The following is a 16357-nucleotide window of genomic DNA, read 5'->3' on the forward strand; positions in this document are numbered from 1 at the left end:
AGTATGGGTGGGCTTTCCTTGATGTGTCGGTAAGTTATGCTATCAAAGCCGGGAGCAGTATTTTTCTTACGCTGAACCACAGCTATTATTTCATCCGACTAGATGGGAATAGTTAGGACATGCGGTGGTAATGGATGGTTGGCGTCCGGCTGAAAGTGCTGTGAATCCGTGTTTACACTGTCAACAGGATGTGAGCGGGAAGTAACCTGTGTAGGAGATGTAAATATGCCTTGAAGATGATCTGCGAATGCGTTCGCTTTTTCCAAATCCGAGTGTAATGGCTTGTTCCGACGAATCAAAGGAAGATAATGTGGTGGTAGTTTTGGACGATAAGGTATGGATTCTGTTTGTGGTATGTAGAGAGCGGAGGCTTGCTGGAGAAGTAATATGATCAACTTGAGCGTTAAGTTCATCTGAAGTGGTTAGTGCTTGATAAGGTGCAAGAGCAGAAGAGAGGTAAGTAAGTTAACGCGGCCAGTCGGCTTTATCGTAGCGGGATGAAAGACAAGGTGGTGGAAGAAGCTGGTGAGGAGCAAGACCTGTATGATAGGTAAGTTTGAACGGCGCATGGTCGCTGCCAATTAAATCGAGAACTGTGACAGTGCAGCGTGTGGTGAGCGTGTTAGAAGTAATTGCAATGTCCGGAGTGGTGTTTGATATTGGCCAAGTGGCCGTTGGAAGATCAAGAAGAACGCCTGTCGTATGAGTTGTCATATGATCAGTAAAACGGGTTCGGTCTTGAGCGAAGCGACTATGGAAATTTATATCAGCGAGAATGATATAATGGCGGTAAGTAGCTGATATATGAGAGAAGAAGTCCAGAGGAATTGGATTGCCTGGTCTGATGTATATTGTAGCCAAAGTGATAGTTATATTTTTAAAATACAGAGTACTAATGACATGCTCTGGTAAATGTAAAATAGGACATTGTTGCTGCCTGTATGGTATGTTGTGTCGGAAGCCTACAGCGGCTCCGCCATTAGCTCGCAAGACCGATAGTGGGTTATCACAGCGGAGTAAGATGTAATTAGGAAATCGGCAAGAGATAGACTTGGTCAGAAAGGTTTCGTTGAGAAGGAAAGCTGTAATGTGTTCTTCGAGTAATAGGGTCTGGAAGAGAACTTTGTTTTGAGGTAGAGATCGGATATTCAGGAACAAGAAAGACAAATCCATGAGGAGAAAAAGGTTAAACAGTTATTTCGTATCGTGCAGTATGAAAATGAACATAATTTTTGGAATATGTAGCATAAAGTGAGACATTGTAAGTTGATTTAGCGGTAAGTGTGAGTTGTTGCAGAATGTGCTGACGATTGAAGGGGTGGATATTCTGAAGTGCAAGAGTAAGAAATTCCAGGAGTTTGCCGACAGTGACTGGATCATCGACATGTTTTTTCAGTGTTGGTTGATGCTGACTGGGTGCGGAGTGGAGTAACTAATTCCGGGTGTGATTCATCAGGCTTAGGTTTGCTTTTGCATTTATAGCTATAGGCGGTGCGCCTATCCTGACATGTTGGACATTGGTGTGGAAGTTCCATATTTGGGCAAAGTCGCGTTTGATGTGGACCAGAACAGTAACCACAAACAGTAGCATTTTTACAATCAGCTGTTGCGTGGCTGTTATACGCTTGGCATCGCTTACATCGAATAGGTAACAATGCAGGCGACCGAGAGGGTTCTACCCTGTGCCATCGCTTGTATATGAGGGCACCTTGAGTGAGAAGAGTATCTATGGTGTCCTGAGATGAAGTGAGGATTCTAACCATATAAGTTGGGCCAGTGTTATTACGAATACAGATGGCTTTGTTAATAGTATGCCCTTCATACTGTAATTCTGCTTGGATTTCCTCGTCTGAGTATGTAGGATCAACTCCTCGAATCACTACAGAAAGCATTGGAGGTCGTCTAGGTGGAGGTGGCTGTTTACGTCGAAAAGAAGTGAGAGAAGTAATGATGGCGATATTACCAAAGATTTCGAAGGATGCCTTATTACGAACTGTCGTGAGGAAATTTGGCTCTGTGGACTTCAATATGTATCCGTTTCGCGTTTTGGCAACTTCCTGGAGTGGAAGACTGGGTAGATATTTCCTAAGTTGCAGAATAATGAACTTTTCATTAGAATACTTAGAATCGTATTTCTGCAATAGGAAGCAATGGGCAGATGAGGGCTGTGAATGTAGTGTGATATTGGTAGTTGATGCTCGGCGTGATGATGTGGAATTTTCAGCGTCCATGTCGGATATATCGGATTCATTGGCGGTATGTTGCTTCTTAGCAGGAGGAGATTGTGCTTTGCTGGCATAGCTGGGCTGACTAAGTGGAGATCTAGATCATGGCCTGCTTGAGGCATTAGACACTGTTGAGGTAGTTGAGCGCTCTGAGGCTCGGCGGCGTCTATCGCAGTGTTCTCTCTGCCTCTTCTCCAGTTTCGTGAAGTTAGCAAAGGGAGTTGCGAAAAAGGTGGTAAACCTCCGTGTCTGCATTCTAGAGATAGTCCAGAAGCTTTGCCAGAGTCCGCCATGAGCAACACGAGAGCTGCGGCACGAAGCCGTAATAGTGTGTGGTTGTGTATGAAATCTCTGATCAAATGATATGAGATGAGATGAGGTGATGCAAAGGTGAGACGACCCGTTCGGATTGCCGTCAAGGATGGATAAATTCACTTGCAAAACTCGTAGCACTGGACGCCCTTGGCTTGCTCAGTCTGACGGACAGCGCTCAAAAGTAATGCAAGAGAAAGAATCCAGGATGAGGAACAGGAAGAAATCAAAAAGCAGCTGTTCTGACTTTTGGTACGTCACAGCTGATAGGATCGAATGATATATCGATCGAGAGTATCTCCCTCAGCACCAAGCATTTTTTACAATGTTAAACCGGTCAAGGGGTACACCCTTTCTTCGGGATGGGCATGAAGGGAAAGCTAAGGGATAGGTGAGAGAAGGTGAGGGCTAAGTGATTTATTTTAATTAATTAATTTATTTATTTATTTATTTATTTTTTATTATGATTATTATTTCCAGTGCATTTTACTTTGGGGTTTGCATTGATTCATGTAGTTGGGTTTTCATATTCTTTATTTCTTTATTTATTCAGGACATCCATTTCATATATCGTACTCTTCAAATATGGAAGGCATCATTTAGGTATCTATTAGCGGCGAGAAATTGAAGCTAGGAGTTCATCCACGTGATAATGAGATGATAGATGAATGCAGTGCAATTGGACAAGACAAACACAGGGAAGATGATAAGTAAAGGCAAATGCAGGGTTAGCTTCTCTTCTGTAGCAATTCAGAACTAATGAGCACAGATGAGCCTCTGGAACCACAATGATGAGTACTAGTGCAAAGATGGATAGATGTGCTGTGATAAATGATCAGGGTGGTAGATGACAAAATCTTGTTTAGTAGGATCGTTGTCATCAAGGGTATTGGAGTACATTGTGAGAAGATGTTGAAGAGGGGTATCAAGATATTGAGAGGGTGTGTCTAGCAGGATGTCTATATGAATGGCGTCAAGAATAAGGGGATTACCTGATTGAATGCCTTTGGTGATATACTTGGAGCGGGTTTGTTCGAGATGTTGAAGAATGGTAGGAAGAGTAATTCTCTCGTAGAGTAGTGCGGTAGGGGACAGAAGGCGAATGCGAAAAGCAAGTCGAAAAGCGTGGCGTTCAATGATTTCTAGTCGTTGATACAGTTGTGGTGGGGCAGATATCCATGCAGTATGGCCATGAGTGAGTGCCGGTCGGAGAAACGATTTGTATGTTGTAAGAACAGTTTGTGGATGGAGGCCCCATGAGGTACCTACTAAGTTTTTCAGTAAAGCTAGTCGTTTAGTAGCTTGAGTATGGATCTTCTGCAAATGGGGCTTCCAAGTCAATTTACTATCGAAGATCACTCCGAGATATTTAACATGGGAAGTTGGTAATAGGGAAGTGCCTTGAACTGAAAGACGTAGCAAGTTAGGATTTCGACGGATTTTGGAGGGACGTTTTTGAATAATGAGGGTTTGGGTTTTTGAGGCATTGACGGAGAGTTTCCATATGTCACACCAGTTGATAAAAGCATTTATGGCTGGTTGTAGAGTGCGATTAATATGTTGAATAGCTTTTCCAAGAGTCAAAACGCGGTATCGTCCGCATATTGAAATAAGTGAATATTTGCCGCCAGGGGTGGCATATCTGTTACATAAAGTATATACAGTAACGGGGAGAGAACAGAGCCTTGAGGTACTCCAGTGTGTAGGAATATACGATGAGATATGGTAGAATTTATGAGGATATATGCGAGTCTATTGGCAAGGAAGGAATGTATAAGGCGGATATAGCTAGTGGGTAAGTGAAATTTGTGAAGTTTATAAAGCAACCCTTGATGCCATACTCTATCAAACGCTTTTTCAAGGTCGAACAGTAGAAGACAAGATGGGTGAGAAGAATTATAATGATTGGTGATGGTGTTACTGAGGCGAAGTAATTGGTCATTCAGACTAATGCCAGGGCGAAAGCCTGCTTGGTGAGTAGGAATGAGATTACGATCTGTGAGATGAGCATGGAGACGTGTAACAAGAATTTTTTCAAAAATTTTACTAAGGCAAGAGGTCAGTTGGATGGGCCTATATGAGGAAACATCATGAATTGGTTTGTCGGGCTTAAGGAAGAGAAGGACCTTGGAGACTTTCCAATCAGGTGGATAAAAGCCTGTGCGTAATATGAAGGTATAGATAGATGCTAGGAGCTGTAGAAGTACTGGGGGAGCCGCCTTGATAAGCTGTTGAGCGTTTTCGATGGATGATCGCTTGGATATCTGCCGGAAGAATTTCAGAGGTTAGGTTATTATCAGGTTCCAAAATATGTGTACAGTCAGGTTGGAGAAATCGGTTATGTGGGTCACAAAATCGTGCTATGCGACGATAAATTGGTCTAGTAACCAGTTGAGGTGGTGGAGTGAATATTTGCTGAAAATAAGTTGCGAAAGCATTTGCCTTCTCGAGATCGGTGAGAAGAGGATGGGTATTGAGCATGATAGGGTAAGTAGGTCTTTGGAATTTTCCAGTAAGTAATTTGAATTTTTGCCAATATTGAATAGGATTGGATTTAATGGAAAGAGAATTACAGGCTCGCGTCCACTGTCGGCGCTTATAGGCAGAGAGATAATTAGAGACCATTCTGTTCCATTGGCGATGGAGGCGAAGTGCGTCAGGATTTCGAGTTCGTTGATAGTCCCTAAAGACTTGTCGTGATGCAGTGATGATTTGACAATATTGAGGTGGTACAGGCGGTTTATGGGGGAAACGCATCTTAACAGGTATATGGTCTTGAGCTGCTTGTAAGATTGTCTCTTGAATTTTGTCAGTAAGATGGTAAAGAGCCTCTTCAGAAGTAGGAGCAGGTACGGAATGCAGTACTCTGGTAATATCTGATTGGTAAGCGTTCCAGTCAGCATGCTGATAGTAATAGTATTTGATAGGCTCAGGCAGTCGTATGGGTTGTATAGGTGAGGTGATATCGATCAAAATTAGAGCGTGATCACTGCCAAAAGGCGGTAGAACACGAATGTTTGCGATATTGAGCGTGGTAGAGGTTATGATGACATCAGGGGTTGTGTCGCTGATTGGTCTTGAAGCAGAAGGAAGATCTTTGATTTCAGCTGTCAGGTGAGTTTGGTTATGAAGTGTTATGATAGGTTATGAAGTGTGTACGTTCTCGATTCGACCGGCTATGGAAGTTGATATCCGACATAATGATATAATGGCGAAAGTGATTGTTGATGTAATGAAAGAAGTCATAGGGAATTGGATGTCCTGGACGAACATATATAGTAGCTACTGTTATGGTTAGGGATTTAAAGTAGATTGTATTAAGATTATGTTCTGGTAGAGGCTGGAGGAGATTGTGGGGTAAAGTATGAGTGTGGACAGGAAGATGTCGGTAGCAGCCTATTGCTGTTCCGCCTTGCGCTCTGAGGACATTTCTGGCACAGTCATAACGAAATAATTGATATCCAGGAATTTTGAATGGTGAACTGGGGGTAAGAAATGTTTCATTGAGCGCAAAGGCACATACTTGTTCTTCACGTAGGAGTTGTTCGAAAACGAGTTTGTGTTTTAAGACGGATCGAATATTTAAGAACAAGAAAGTGAAAACCATAAATCTAAGAGTCCAAATCATGTTGAGGTTCAATTGGGTGGTGAGGTCCTGAGTAGGTGGCTTGAAGTTGGACTTTAAAAAGAGACTTGGCAGTGTTTGTGATTTGTAGGTGGATATGGTCTCTAAGAAATGGATGAACATTTTGAAGAACGATGGTAGTAAATCGTATCATGTCTTCTATGGTGATTGGGTCTCCGATGGAGTTATTGGTAGGAGTTGATTCGTCGTTTGTACGGACAGATACAGTTAGATTTGGTTTATCTGGTAGAGGTTGCGGTTTAGCCTTACATGTGTAGGAATAGGTAGCATGAGTTTCGGAGCAGGTATTGCATTTAGGAGCGGCTTGTAGATTGGGGCAGGATTTGGTATTGTGATTGCCAGTGCAGTATCCACAGATAGGAGGTTTGGTGCATTGAGCAGTGGTATGTTGATTGTATTCTTGGCAACGTGCACAGCGTACTGATAAAGGAGCTGGAGTTTTAGAAGGTTCTACGCGATGTCTTTTACAATATATGGAAGCACCGTAAAGAAGGAGGTCATCGATGGTATCTTTAGAATTGGTGAGCACTCGTACCATATAGGTAGGTCCATTTTGGCCGATGATTCGAATACATTTGGTGATTTCATGCCCAGCGTAGCGTAGTTCGTCTTCGATTTCTGCGTCAGTGTAGTCTGGAGGTACACCTCGGATGACGACTGAGAGTTATGGAGGTCACCGAGGAATAGGCGGTTGTTTTTTGGAGGAAGGTGAAAGGCGTTGCATAGTAGCCTGTGGGCCAAAAATTTCAAAAGAGGCCTTATTTCGAAGTTTTGTAGCGAAGTTGACGTCCGGAGATTTGAGAATAATCCCATTCCGGGTGAAGATTATGTCAGCAATATCTGTTCTCGGCATATATTTTTGAAGTTGAAAATAGACAAGTTTTGGTGTTCTAAATTTAGTATCATATTTCGTGAGCAGGAAATTATGGATGGTAGGTTTGGGAGAAGCAGATCCGGATGGTCCATTAGGAACATGCTCCAGTCCATATCAGTTAGTTGGTCTGTAGTAGAAGATTGGTTTGGCACTTGATAAGTGTAAACTGGAGATCTTGAGCGTGCTCGTTTTTCGGAATTTGTTGATTTGTCAGAAGATCCTGATAAAGTTCGTGTTTTGCGGGAGAGGTCAGTGAAATGAAGTTTTTCTTTAGGTTCAGGTTTTGAAGGTGGTCGACACACTCCTGGTAGTTTATGCATGATTAAAAGAACAGAAGACAGTTACAATAGCAAAAACGGGTCATTCAGGGAGTGTTGCCCGTGTACTAAGTTGAGGAAACTGGGTGTTTCCAGGCGATCGTACTAAGTAGATGCGGAGAGGAAGCCCACTGTGGCTCTCACTTGAGGCAGCAATACGTCCTCGCGGAGATGTCGGTCACAGCAAGCATTGGCCCTCCACAAAAAGGTGAGGAGATGACTATGTGATGATGGCCACGGGCTCCCACTTGAGTCAGCAATACGGACTGCAAGGGGATGTCGATTGTCTGTAAAATAATCCTCCATAAATGAACAAAAATGGTAGAAAATGCTCGCAGAGCAGTACTAATCGTTCCCAGATCTTGAATCGATAATCGATCCTCAATTCTGAGTCGAGTTCGGGCACCAAGAACATCGCCTTCAGAGCATATCAGAAATAACAAGTTACTACCTGAGAGAATTTGCATTGGTATTTGTCGTTTAATATAATCAAAGCTTTGCGAAATATATTTATTTGGCACTTACGTTAAGTAACGAATAATGTTCTATGTTTTCTGTAATCCGTCACAATAATATTTTGTAATCCTGTGAATCGTCTGACAACAGTTACATAGGCAACACTTCTGCCATCTCCTGTTCATACATGCTAAGACACAAGAATAACAGACAAACAAAATAGATGGAAGCACTGCTGCCTGTGTAACTGTTGTCAGATGATTCACAGGTTTACAACAATATTATTGTGACAGATTACAGAAAACATAGAATGTTATTAGTTACTTGCCATAAATGCGAAATATATTTCGCAAAGCTTTGCACATACCAAACAATAAAAACAATGCAAGTACTCACAGCCAGTAAGGAGGTATTTCTGAAATGCTCTGAAGGCGTTGTGCTTGCTGCACTTCGCTGATTTCCAGCTTTCTCACTGGAGGCACTGTTTGCATTGCCAAATCTAGGCTAGGATTATTACGTGCTTGTGGACGCAAGCACGGTAAGTCTTAGTTATGGGCGAGAGAGTGAGAGAGACTAAGGGTTTCACCCAAGTGGAGACTGCCTTACTGTGCACGCCAGTGTACATAATTTTTGGAAGCTTAGCTTCATCATTCATACATCATCATTTCCATTGTAACTTACTTCAGGACGGAGACTATCATTATCATCAGCCCAGACGTGTCTTATGACATCTCAACCCGTGAGTGGCCAACACTCTGGTTTACCACCAGTTGTACCGCAACCCTCCTGCTCTTCCGGGAAATCGGTAAAACGGAGATGTCATTCATTGGAACGTATTTATGCCAGCCAGGGCTCTTCAGCTCGCTCCCGTTCACCAGTAGCATCAACAAAATTGCCGCCTGCTAAAAGACAGCATAAGATCAGTGACGGTAGTTCTGAATCTTCAATGAATATTGACATTCACGACGATAACCAATTTCCTAATCTGCCTCCACCGGGTCGACCAGCTATCTATTCCTATTTACTACAGAACTTTGATCCCAAATTCACTAACACGAAACTTCTTTTTGTTCAGATCACTAAGTATATGCCTCGTGCCAATATCACTCAGATCATAAAGACCAGGAACGAAATGATAATCAAAACACCTGATCCAGAATTTCTCCGTACAATCCGGAACAAGTTCAGTTTCGAAATTTTTGGAGTAAAATCTACCATGACCAAGCTCAGTGACCAACGTACCAAACAGCCACCTCCACCGAAAAAATTACCCATTCTATCTGTTGTTATTCGTGGTGTACATCCGAGTTATACTGACGATGAGGTCCTTAAAGAACTCAGGTTAGAAGGCTACACTATCATCAAATGTATCAAGATCAAAGGCGACCATGGTCCGACATACATGGTGCGCGTCCTTACCAATTCACAGCAGACTATTGATGACTTGCTTACTCAGGGTGCCTATATCTACAAACAGCGCCATCATGTAGAACCGTCTCGCACCTCTTCCCCATTACCTCTTCGCTGTGAGCGCTGTCAGGTCTATGGTCAGCACTCTACTTCTCAGTGCCAAAACCCGTTTAAGTGTGGCTACTGTTCAGGTCCACACCCTACACGCAGTTGTACAAATTTAAAATCACCTCCGACGTGTTCCACATGTCAAGAAAATTGACATCCAACATATAGTTATAAATGTCGATCCAAACCAGCTCCTGAGCCATCAGAACCAGAAACTGTAGTGCCACTGCGCATATCTGAACAAATTCAACTACCTACAAAGCCAGCACTTCAACAGCCTCTAACTGTTCATCAGCTCTTAACATTTCTCACTCTATCTTTACAAAATATTCATCCGTTCTTACATAATCACGTCGCTCAACAAATTCAGTATGCAGCCAAGGCAATTTTTCACGCCAACATCTGTTCTACATATTCTGGTAATAATGTCTATTATCATTCGAATGTATTGGAAACCAAAGTTTGAAATCCATCTTATCTTTCTTCATTGTACTATGACGCTTTCTTTCTTGTTTTTGAACATACGTTCTCTACCACAACACAAGCCGCTCTTTGAAGCGCTTTTGCTTGAAGAAAAGATCCATGCATTTCTTCTAAATGAGACTCATCTCACACACAACCTGACATGCCGCATACCTCGATTTCAATTGCTACGTCAGAATAGCACTATAGCAGCTAGGCGAGCTAACGGGGGAGTAGCGATTGGATTTTCTCCTTCCGTTCCATTCCAAAGTCATTCTCCCGCTTTTCCAAATCTTCCTGAACATCTTGTCACATCCTTATACTATAAGGAACTGTATGTGACAGTTGCTACTGTGTATATCCGTCCTGGCCATGGTATTCCTCTTAATTTCTTCCAGTACATCTCGGATAACTTTCGCACCTACATAATCATGGCAGACGCGAAGTTACATAGCGAGATCAGTTCCTTAATTACATCACTAGCCATACTACTGGCGTGACTCTGCCACTACCAAAATATACCAGACCTTCTAGTCAGACTACCCCGGATATCGTTATTGTGTCGAATAATATATATCATCGTAGCAGTGTTGAAGTTCTTGATCTCATTGGTAGCGATCATGCTCCCATCAAACTATTTATTACAACTCGCTCAGTCAATACTTCCCAGGATACACACAACCGAACTACGTACCGCTATCGCCATGATAAAGCAAATTGGACTGCATATAGGTCGCATCTTACGGACCATCTTTCTCATCTATCGCCACCTACTACTGAGTCAGAACTTTACCATTCTCTCGACTCTCTGTTACTGTCATGCAAAACGCTACCGACAAATGTGTTCCTAAATCTACTGCTTCTATATTTGGGCCATCCTTGCCTCCTCAATATCTGCCGCTGATTAGACGTTCTCGTCAGTTTTATAGGGATGTCGTTGCTACTGGCAACCTAGACTCCTTGCATCATCACCGACAACTACAACGTACCGTTCATAACTACATTAGAGCTTACAAACTACGGTGCTGGATAAAAACTTGCAACCATCTTGGTTCTCTTTCTCATCCAACGCAGTATTGGAAGAGTTTCCGGCAACTCACTGATCAAACTACACGAACAACTTACCCTCTCATAGACAACAATACGTCTCTTCATACCAAAACTGATAAGGCTAATGCTTTTGCACACTATCTTCAAGGTATATTTGCACCACTCACACCTAATTTGCCTCCTCGTCGTCATCCCGTCGACAAACTAAATCTTGAATCTCCGCATTTACAACCAAATATTCAACACACTCTTCCTGAGAACAATCCTCTTACTGAGCCATTTCAAATTTCTGACATCACTTCTGTCGTTTCTCATAGGCGCAACACTGCTCCAGGCATGGACTCTATCACATACAGGCACGTACAAGAAAGTCCCTACACCGTCTTATATTTGCTCTGTCTCATCTATACATTTATTCTTCGCACCGGCTATATCCTAGCTGACTGGAAGACATCCAAAACCCTTGTTTCTCAAACCAGGTAAACCGGCCCACACTGTCAGTTCTTACCGGCCCATTCAGCTAACTTCAACTTTCTACAAAATTTTGGAGCGTATCCTTGTCAAAGGTCTTCATTGCTATCTGGCACTTCACAACAGTCTTTCTCTCGAACAAGCTGGTTTCAGACCCTCCTTCAGCATCAACGACCAATTATTACGCCTTACAATTTCCATCTACAATCATTTTAATACAGGACACCCTTCTTGCTTGGTTCTGTTTGGCTTAGAAAAGGCATTTGACAAGGTTTGGCATCCAGCTCTTCTATATAAACTCAAACAGCTCAGATTACCTCTTCCATATCTTCTCTTCATTTTCAATTTTCTCACCCGTCGCCTGGCTTACGTTTACATAAATTGCAGCTCCTCATTTCCAATTTTTCTTCATTCTGGGGTTCCACAAGGATAAGCTTTGTCACCATCACTGTACATTCTATATGTTGCCGACTTTCCTGCTGTTCCAGCCACAGTACAGCTATTTCAATATGCAGACGACACTGCATTATTCACCACTGGTAACACTAATCACCAACTCAATTTGGCTTTACAAGAAGCAATCAATACCTTTGGCGATTGGTGCTCTCACTGGTGCTTGAAAATAAATCCGACGAAAACTCAAGCTACTGTATTCCAATCTCCAACATGGCGTTCTCGTATACACCGTAACCTCAATCTCTTAAATCTCACTGTTCAAGATGTACCACTCAAGCCTTCTCGTACTGTTAAATATCTTGGCCTTACTTTCGATCACCACCTTAACTGGTCGGCACATCTACAAAATATTTCAAAAAAAGGCGTATGGTCGTCTAAATCTGTTGAAAAGTCTTGCTGGAACAACTTGGGGACTCTCTGCGACAACTATCTTGAATACCTATAAAGTTTTTCTGCGACCTATACTTGTCTACGGTCTCACAGCCTGGTTATCTGCACCACCATCATATTATGAGAAACTACGTATTCTTAAAAGACATACCTTGCGTATAGCTTTTCGTATTAAGCTACCCAGTCCAACCCGGGACCTCTATGCTCGCCCCACATTTCCGCATATCTTATATCATCTGGAAACACTTCACACAAAATATATTACCCGCCATCTGCAGTCCAATCATCCACTTCTACAGCAAACATTTGAAGAACACGCCCGTAATCTCTCCCCTTCTGCTACTCTCATTCCTCCGCTTTCATTACTGCTTACTCTGTACCGTTACACCATTCCTCCTGACCATCCTGACAGCCGATACTACCCACCATACTCTTCAGATGCTCATCTTCCTCATATCTGGCCATCATATGCACCGTAACACCTACCGTTCTAACAGGGCACCCCCGTCTTCCTTAATGCCTAGCGTCGCCCCTAAGCGAGAAGATAACACTCATTTGTCATACTAACAGAACTTATGTGTTGTGATGTGAACTGCACCTCATTTCATCTTTCATCCAAATTTGATGCTTCTCCTCCATCTGTACCTATTGCACCTTAACAATGATTATGGTTAAAGGCCATAATGACCTATAAATTGATTACAAATAAAGTATTTATCTTAACCACCAATATCCCATCTGTATGTCTGTTCTGACTGCCATAATATTTCTGCATCTCTTCCCCTACAGAGGGCAAAACCCTCTTCGGGCAGTAGCTAGCTTTTGCTGGCGGACAAAAAAAAACTTGGTGTTGAATTGGCACACGAATAACACGCTAAAGTGGTAGTCATTTTGTGTTGTTTCAACACCTCATTTTTTGCTGTGTGCGTAGTTCATATAAAGTACCAGCAAATTAATATTAGACACCATTTTAGGAATATTATCATTACTGAAAAAATATATTCTGGCACTCGATCACATAAAAAGAAAACTTTTTACAAAATGATCATTATCATTCATATTTTTTTTTAATTATTTCAAAAGCACGCACTGATAAGATTTTGTACTTTAAATCGTATATATTTTTGTAGAATTCTTTAGAAATTTCAAAATGTTGAGTAGTACTATTGAGCTTGTCAAAAATCAGGATTGGACGGATTCGTAAACTTTTAACTTAGTTACATTAAGGAAATATGTTTATTTATACTTGTTTTTAGCCCATTTTAATGTAACTAGCACTAGAAAATTTACACATAACCTTGATACAAAGAAAAACATCCTTGAAAACCTTATCAATAATTTCCTTTGCCAAATTTTGTAGGATACTATGTATGATATTCGATTCGCACTATTATAAAATGAAATGAAATCTTTAAGTTTAACGTCCCGCGCTTATGCCGATTACGCTAAAGGAGACGGTGATAATGAGAAATGAGTGAAATGGTGGAATGAAGTGGGAGGAAACGGGAGAACCCCGAGAAAGCCCACGAGCACGGTGTTTGTCCGCCACAAAGTTCACACGGTGCGATCTGGGATCGAACAAGGGACCCCAAGCACCGGAGATGAACGCTCTACCACTGAGCCACCGCCCCCTCACTATTATGTAGTAGTGAGAGTTTATTTCATTTAATTAGGAAAGTGAATTCTTGTAACGTTTTTATGACGTGTCATTGCAGCGAAATATATGTTTGTGGTAATTCTACAAGATCCATTACACCATATGACCCAAATTTTGGATGTCAGAATAATGAGAATAGTTTCAGAAAATTAATGCACTTGCGTACAGAGCTGCATTTGCCACACCATGATTCGTATAACATCTCCCACGGCCTGCGTAGTCACCAGACCTCAACATCATTGAGCTGTCTGGGGGTATTCTTCAGTCTCTAATATGAATTCGTTTTCCACCATTATCACTGAGAGAGATATAGGATGCTCTGAAAAATGAATAAATCCGAATCGCATTCAACATTGTACAGGACTTCGATGCATCAGTTACACGCCGTATCGAAGTTGTTTTGCGTAACTAAAGTACTGAGCCTGATAAGTGAAAATATTAAAAGACTTCCAGTCCAGGAAGTCTTGAGTTTTTTAATATTAAAGCTATTATTAAAGTATTTTTGAACGAGTATATGCTGTTGTACTGTTTGAAAGCACATTATACATTGATATAACTTGAAATGTAGTGTTTGACTGCATCTGTAAATATTTGGCTAAGAGCAATGAAATCCTCATCTTCTCATTTAGTATTGATAATGGATGAGCAAAAGTTGCATATTCTGGAATTAATGTTGTTCTTATCAAAGAAGATAATACTTTCTCGATCAGGAGTAATATATTAGGACAACTTGGATTGAATTATCGTTATTGCTATCATTTCTAAAAATATATACACGATTAGCTACCACTGGATTTTTTATTATCTATCTTCTACAATACAAGATAGATACCACTGGATTTTTTATTATCTATGTTTCTACAATATTAATCCCCCACGAACTTAAATTACAATATCTTCTTGTAATCTAATGGTATCATTTTAAAACTATCAAGCATCTACAATTTCGTCTCTCTTCTCAGTTTTAACAGACTATCTTCTTAACTACTACAATATATATGTATATTTTTATGATACTTCCTGCTTATCTCATGTACCCCACAAAGGGAACTACTACACAGACGCATGAAAAAAATATGGGAGGTATGTGGAAATAATTCACAATCTGAAGATTACTCCGAAAATTTAAATCTGAAAGTTCAATTTAGAATGACATAGTTCTGGAAGACTTTCAGCAACTCAATTTTCTTAAAAGTATCCGACTTGAGAATTCAAAATTGATGACTCAACAGTTAAGATATTATGAGAATGTCCAAAAGTACGCTATTTATGAACATAAAGCAAAACTTGGACACATTTCTCGTGATGTTTTGATCAAACACAACAAGTGAATAAACTATTTTGTTTGTGATATTCTTCCGATAGAAAAAAAAATTTTTTTTTTGAACGAATGATTTTGAGCATGGAAAATAGGCGTATATGACAATGTGATACAACAATGATCTGAGGCTACCAAACCAATTAAACACCTAATCTGCATATTCTAAATTTACTGTGATTTGAAACATATTCTTTTACTACGAGCTGCTCCAATTCAATTAGGTGATCGATTCGAATTTGTAATATACCCAGGCGTAGAAGCATTCAATTCAACACAACAACTGACAACAGACTGGAAACAGAATGAGTTGTATGTTAACATATTCTCATGTATGTTTGTTTACTCGAAGAATCATTCACAAAATTGCCTCAGACGTCTCTCTACCGTATTCTTACCATATTTATTGAGCCGTCCAGCTTTAGTTTCAAGTAGTTTCAAGGTTTCACTGATGGGATCTTTGAAGATAAAATCATTTTTGATACCGACGCCATCAACCGGAAAGATGGATAAGAGTGGAAAATACTTTAATTATTAAATAAGTCTTCTATATCTTATATAATTTGTTCATTGCCACCTAAGAAGATGCCCTGGACGGTCAATATAAAATCCGACAAGAAATTACACAAGTTTCTACCTAACTATGTACATTTCTTCTTCTGTTTAGGTCAATGGGAGAGTGTTTACTTCTGCAAGAATTCCAGGTTCGAGCTTAAGCCATGTGAGTTTACGGTGGGTAACATCGTGTTAGTGAATTTTCTTGGGGTTCTTTTTCCTCCCATATTTTCATTCCTCCAGTTCTTTCATACTCGTTAACTTTCATTATTAAATATCCGTCTTGTTTATCCAACATGGCATATGGGTGAATCGTAGAACTTACGTAAAGAGATATTTTCTTTCGTTTCTTAGCGAGATTAGTGTCAAAGAAAGGTGCATTAATTATATTCTTAGTGCTAGTGTAATAAGTGTACATAAAACATTTTTCCCTATCTTAATCTAACTTCTTCCTGAATCCTGAAGTAATTATTTTCGTTAGGTACTTATATTCAGAAATTAGAATATAACGACGTACTCAATAACTCTATGTCGCTCTTCCGTTGAGACCAAGAAGTGCCACAGACAGGACGACTTGTCTTGGTCTCTGACTTTATTCAACTATTTAACAAATAGCTTACTTTCCAAACACACACACACCACACGTTCTG

The 16357-nt window shown here is 40.8% G+C and overlaps 1 protein-coding gene across 3 annotated transcripts in view; it reads right to left on the reverse strand.

Annotated features, from left to right (window-relative positions):
* The window catches only part of LOC145692068 (uncharacterized), a 113339-nt gene that overhangs the window by 55190 nt on the left and 41792 nt on the right, over window positions 1–16357 (reverse strand). The window lies entirely within an intron of this gene.

This window comes from Thermobia domestica, chromosome 1, assembly GCF_964235325.1.
Source record: "Thermobia domestica chromosome 1, izTheDome1.hap1.1, whole genome shotgun sequence".
Lineage (NCBI taxonomy): Eukaryota > Metazoa > Arthropoda > Insecta > Zygentoma > Lepismatidae > Thermobia > Thermobia domestica.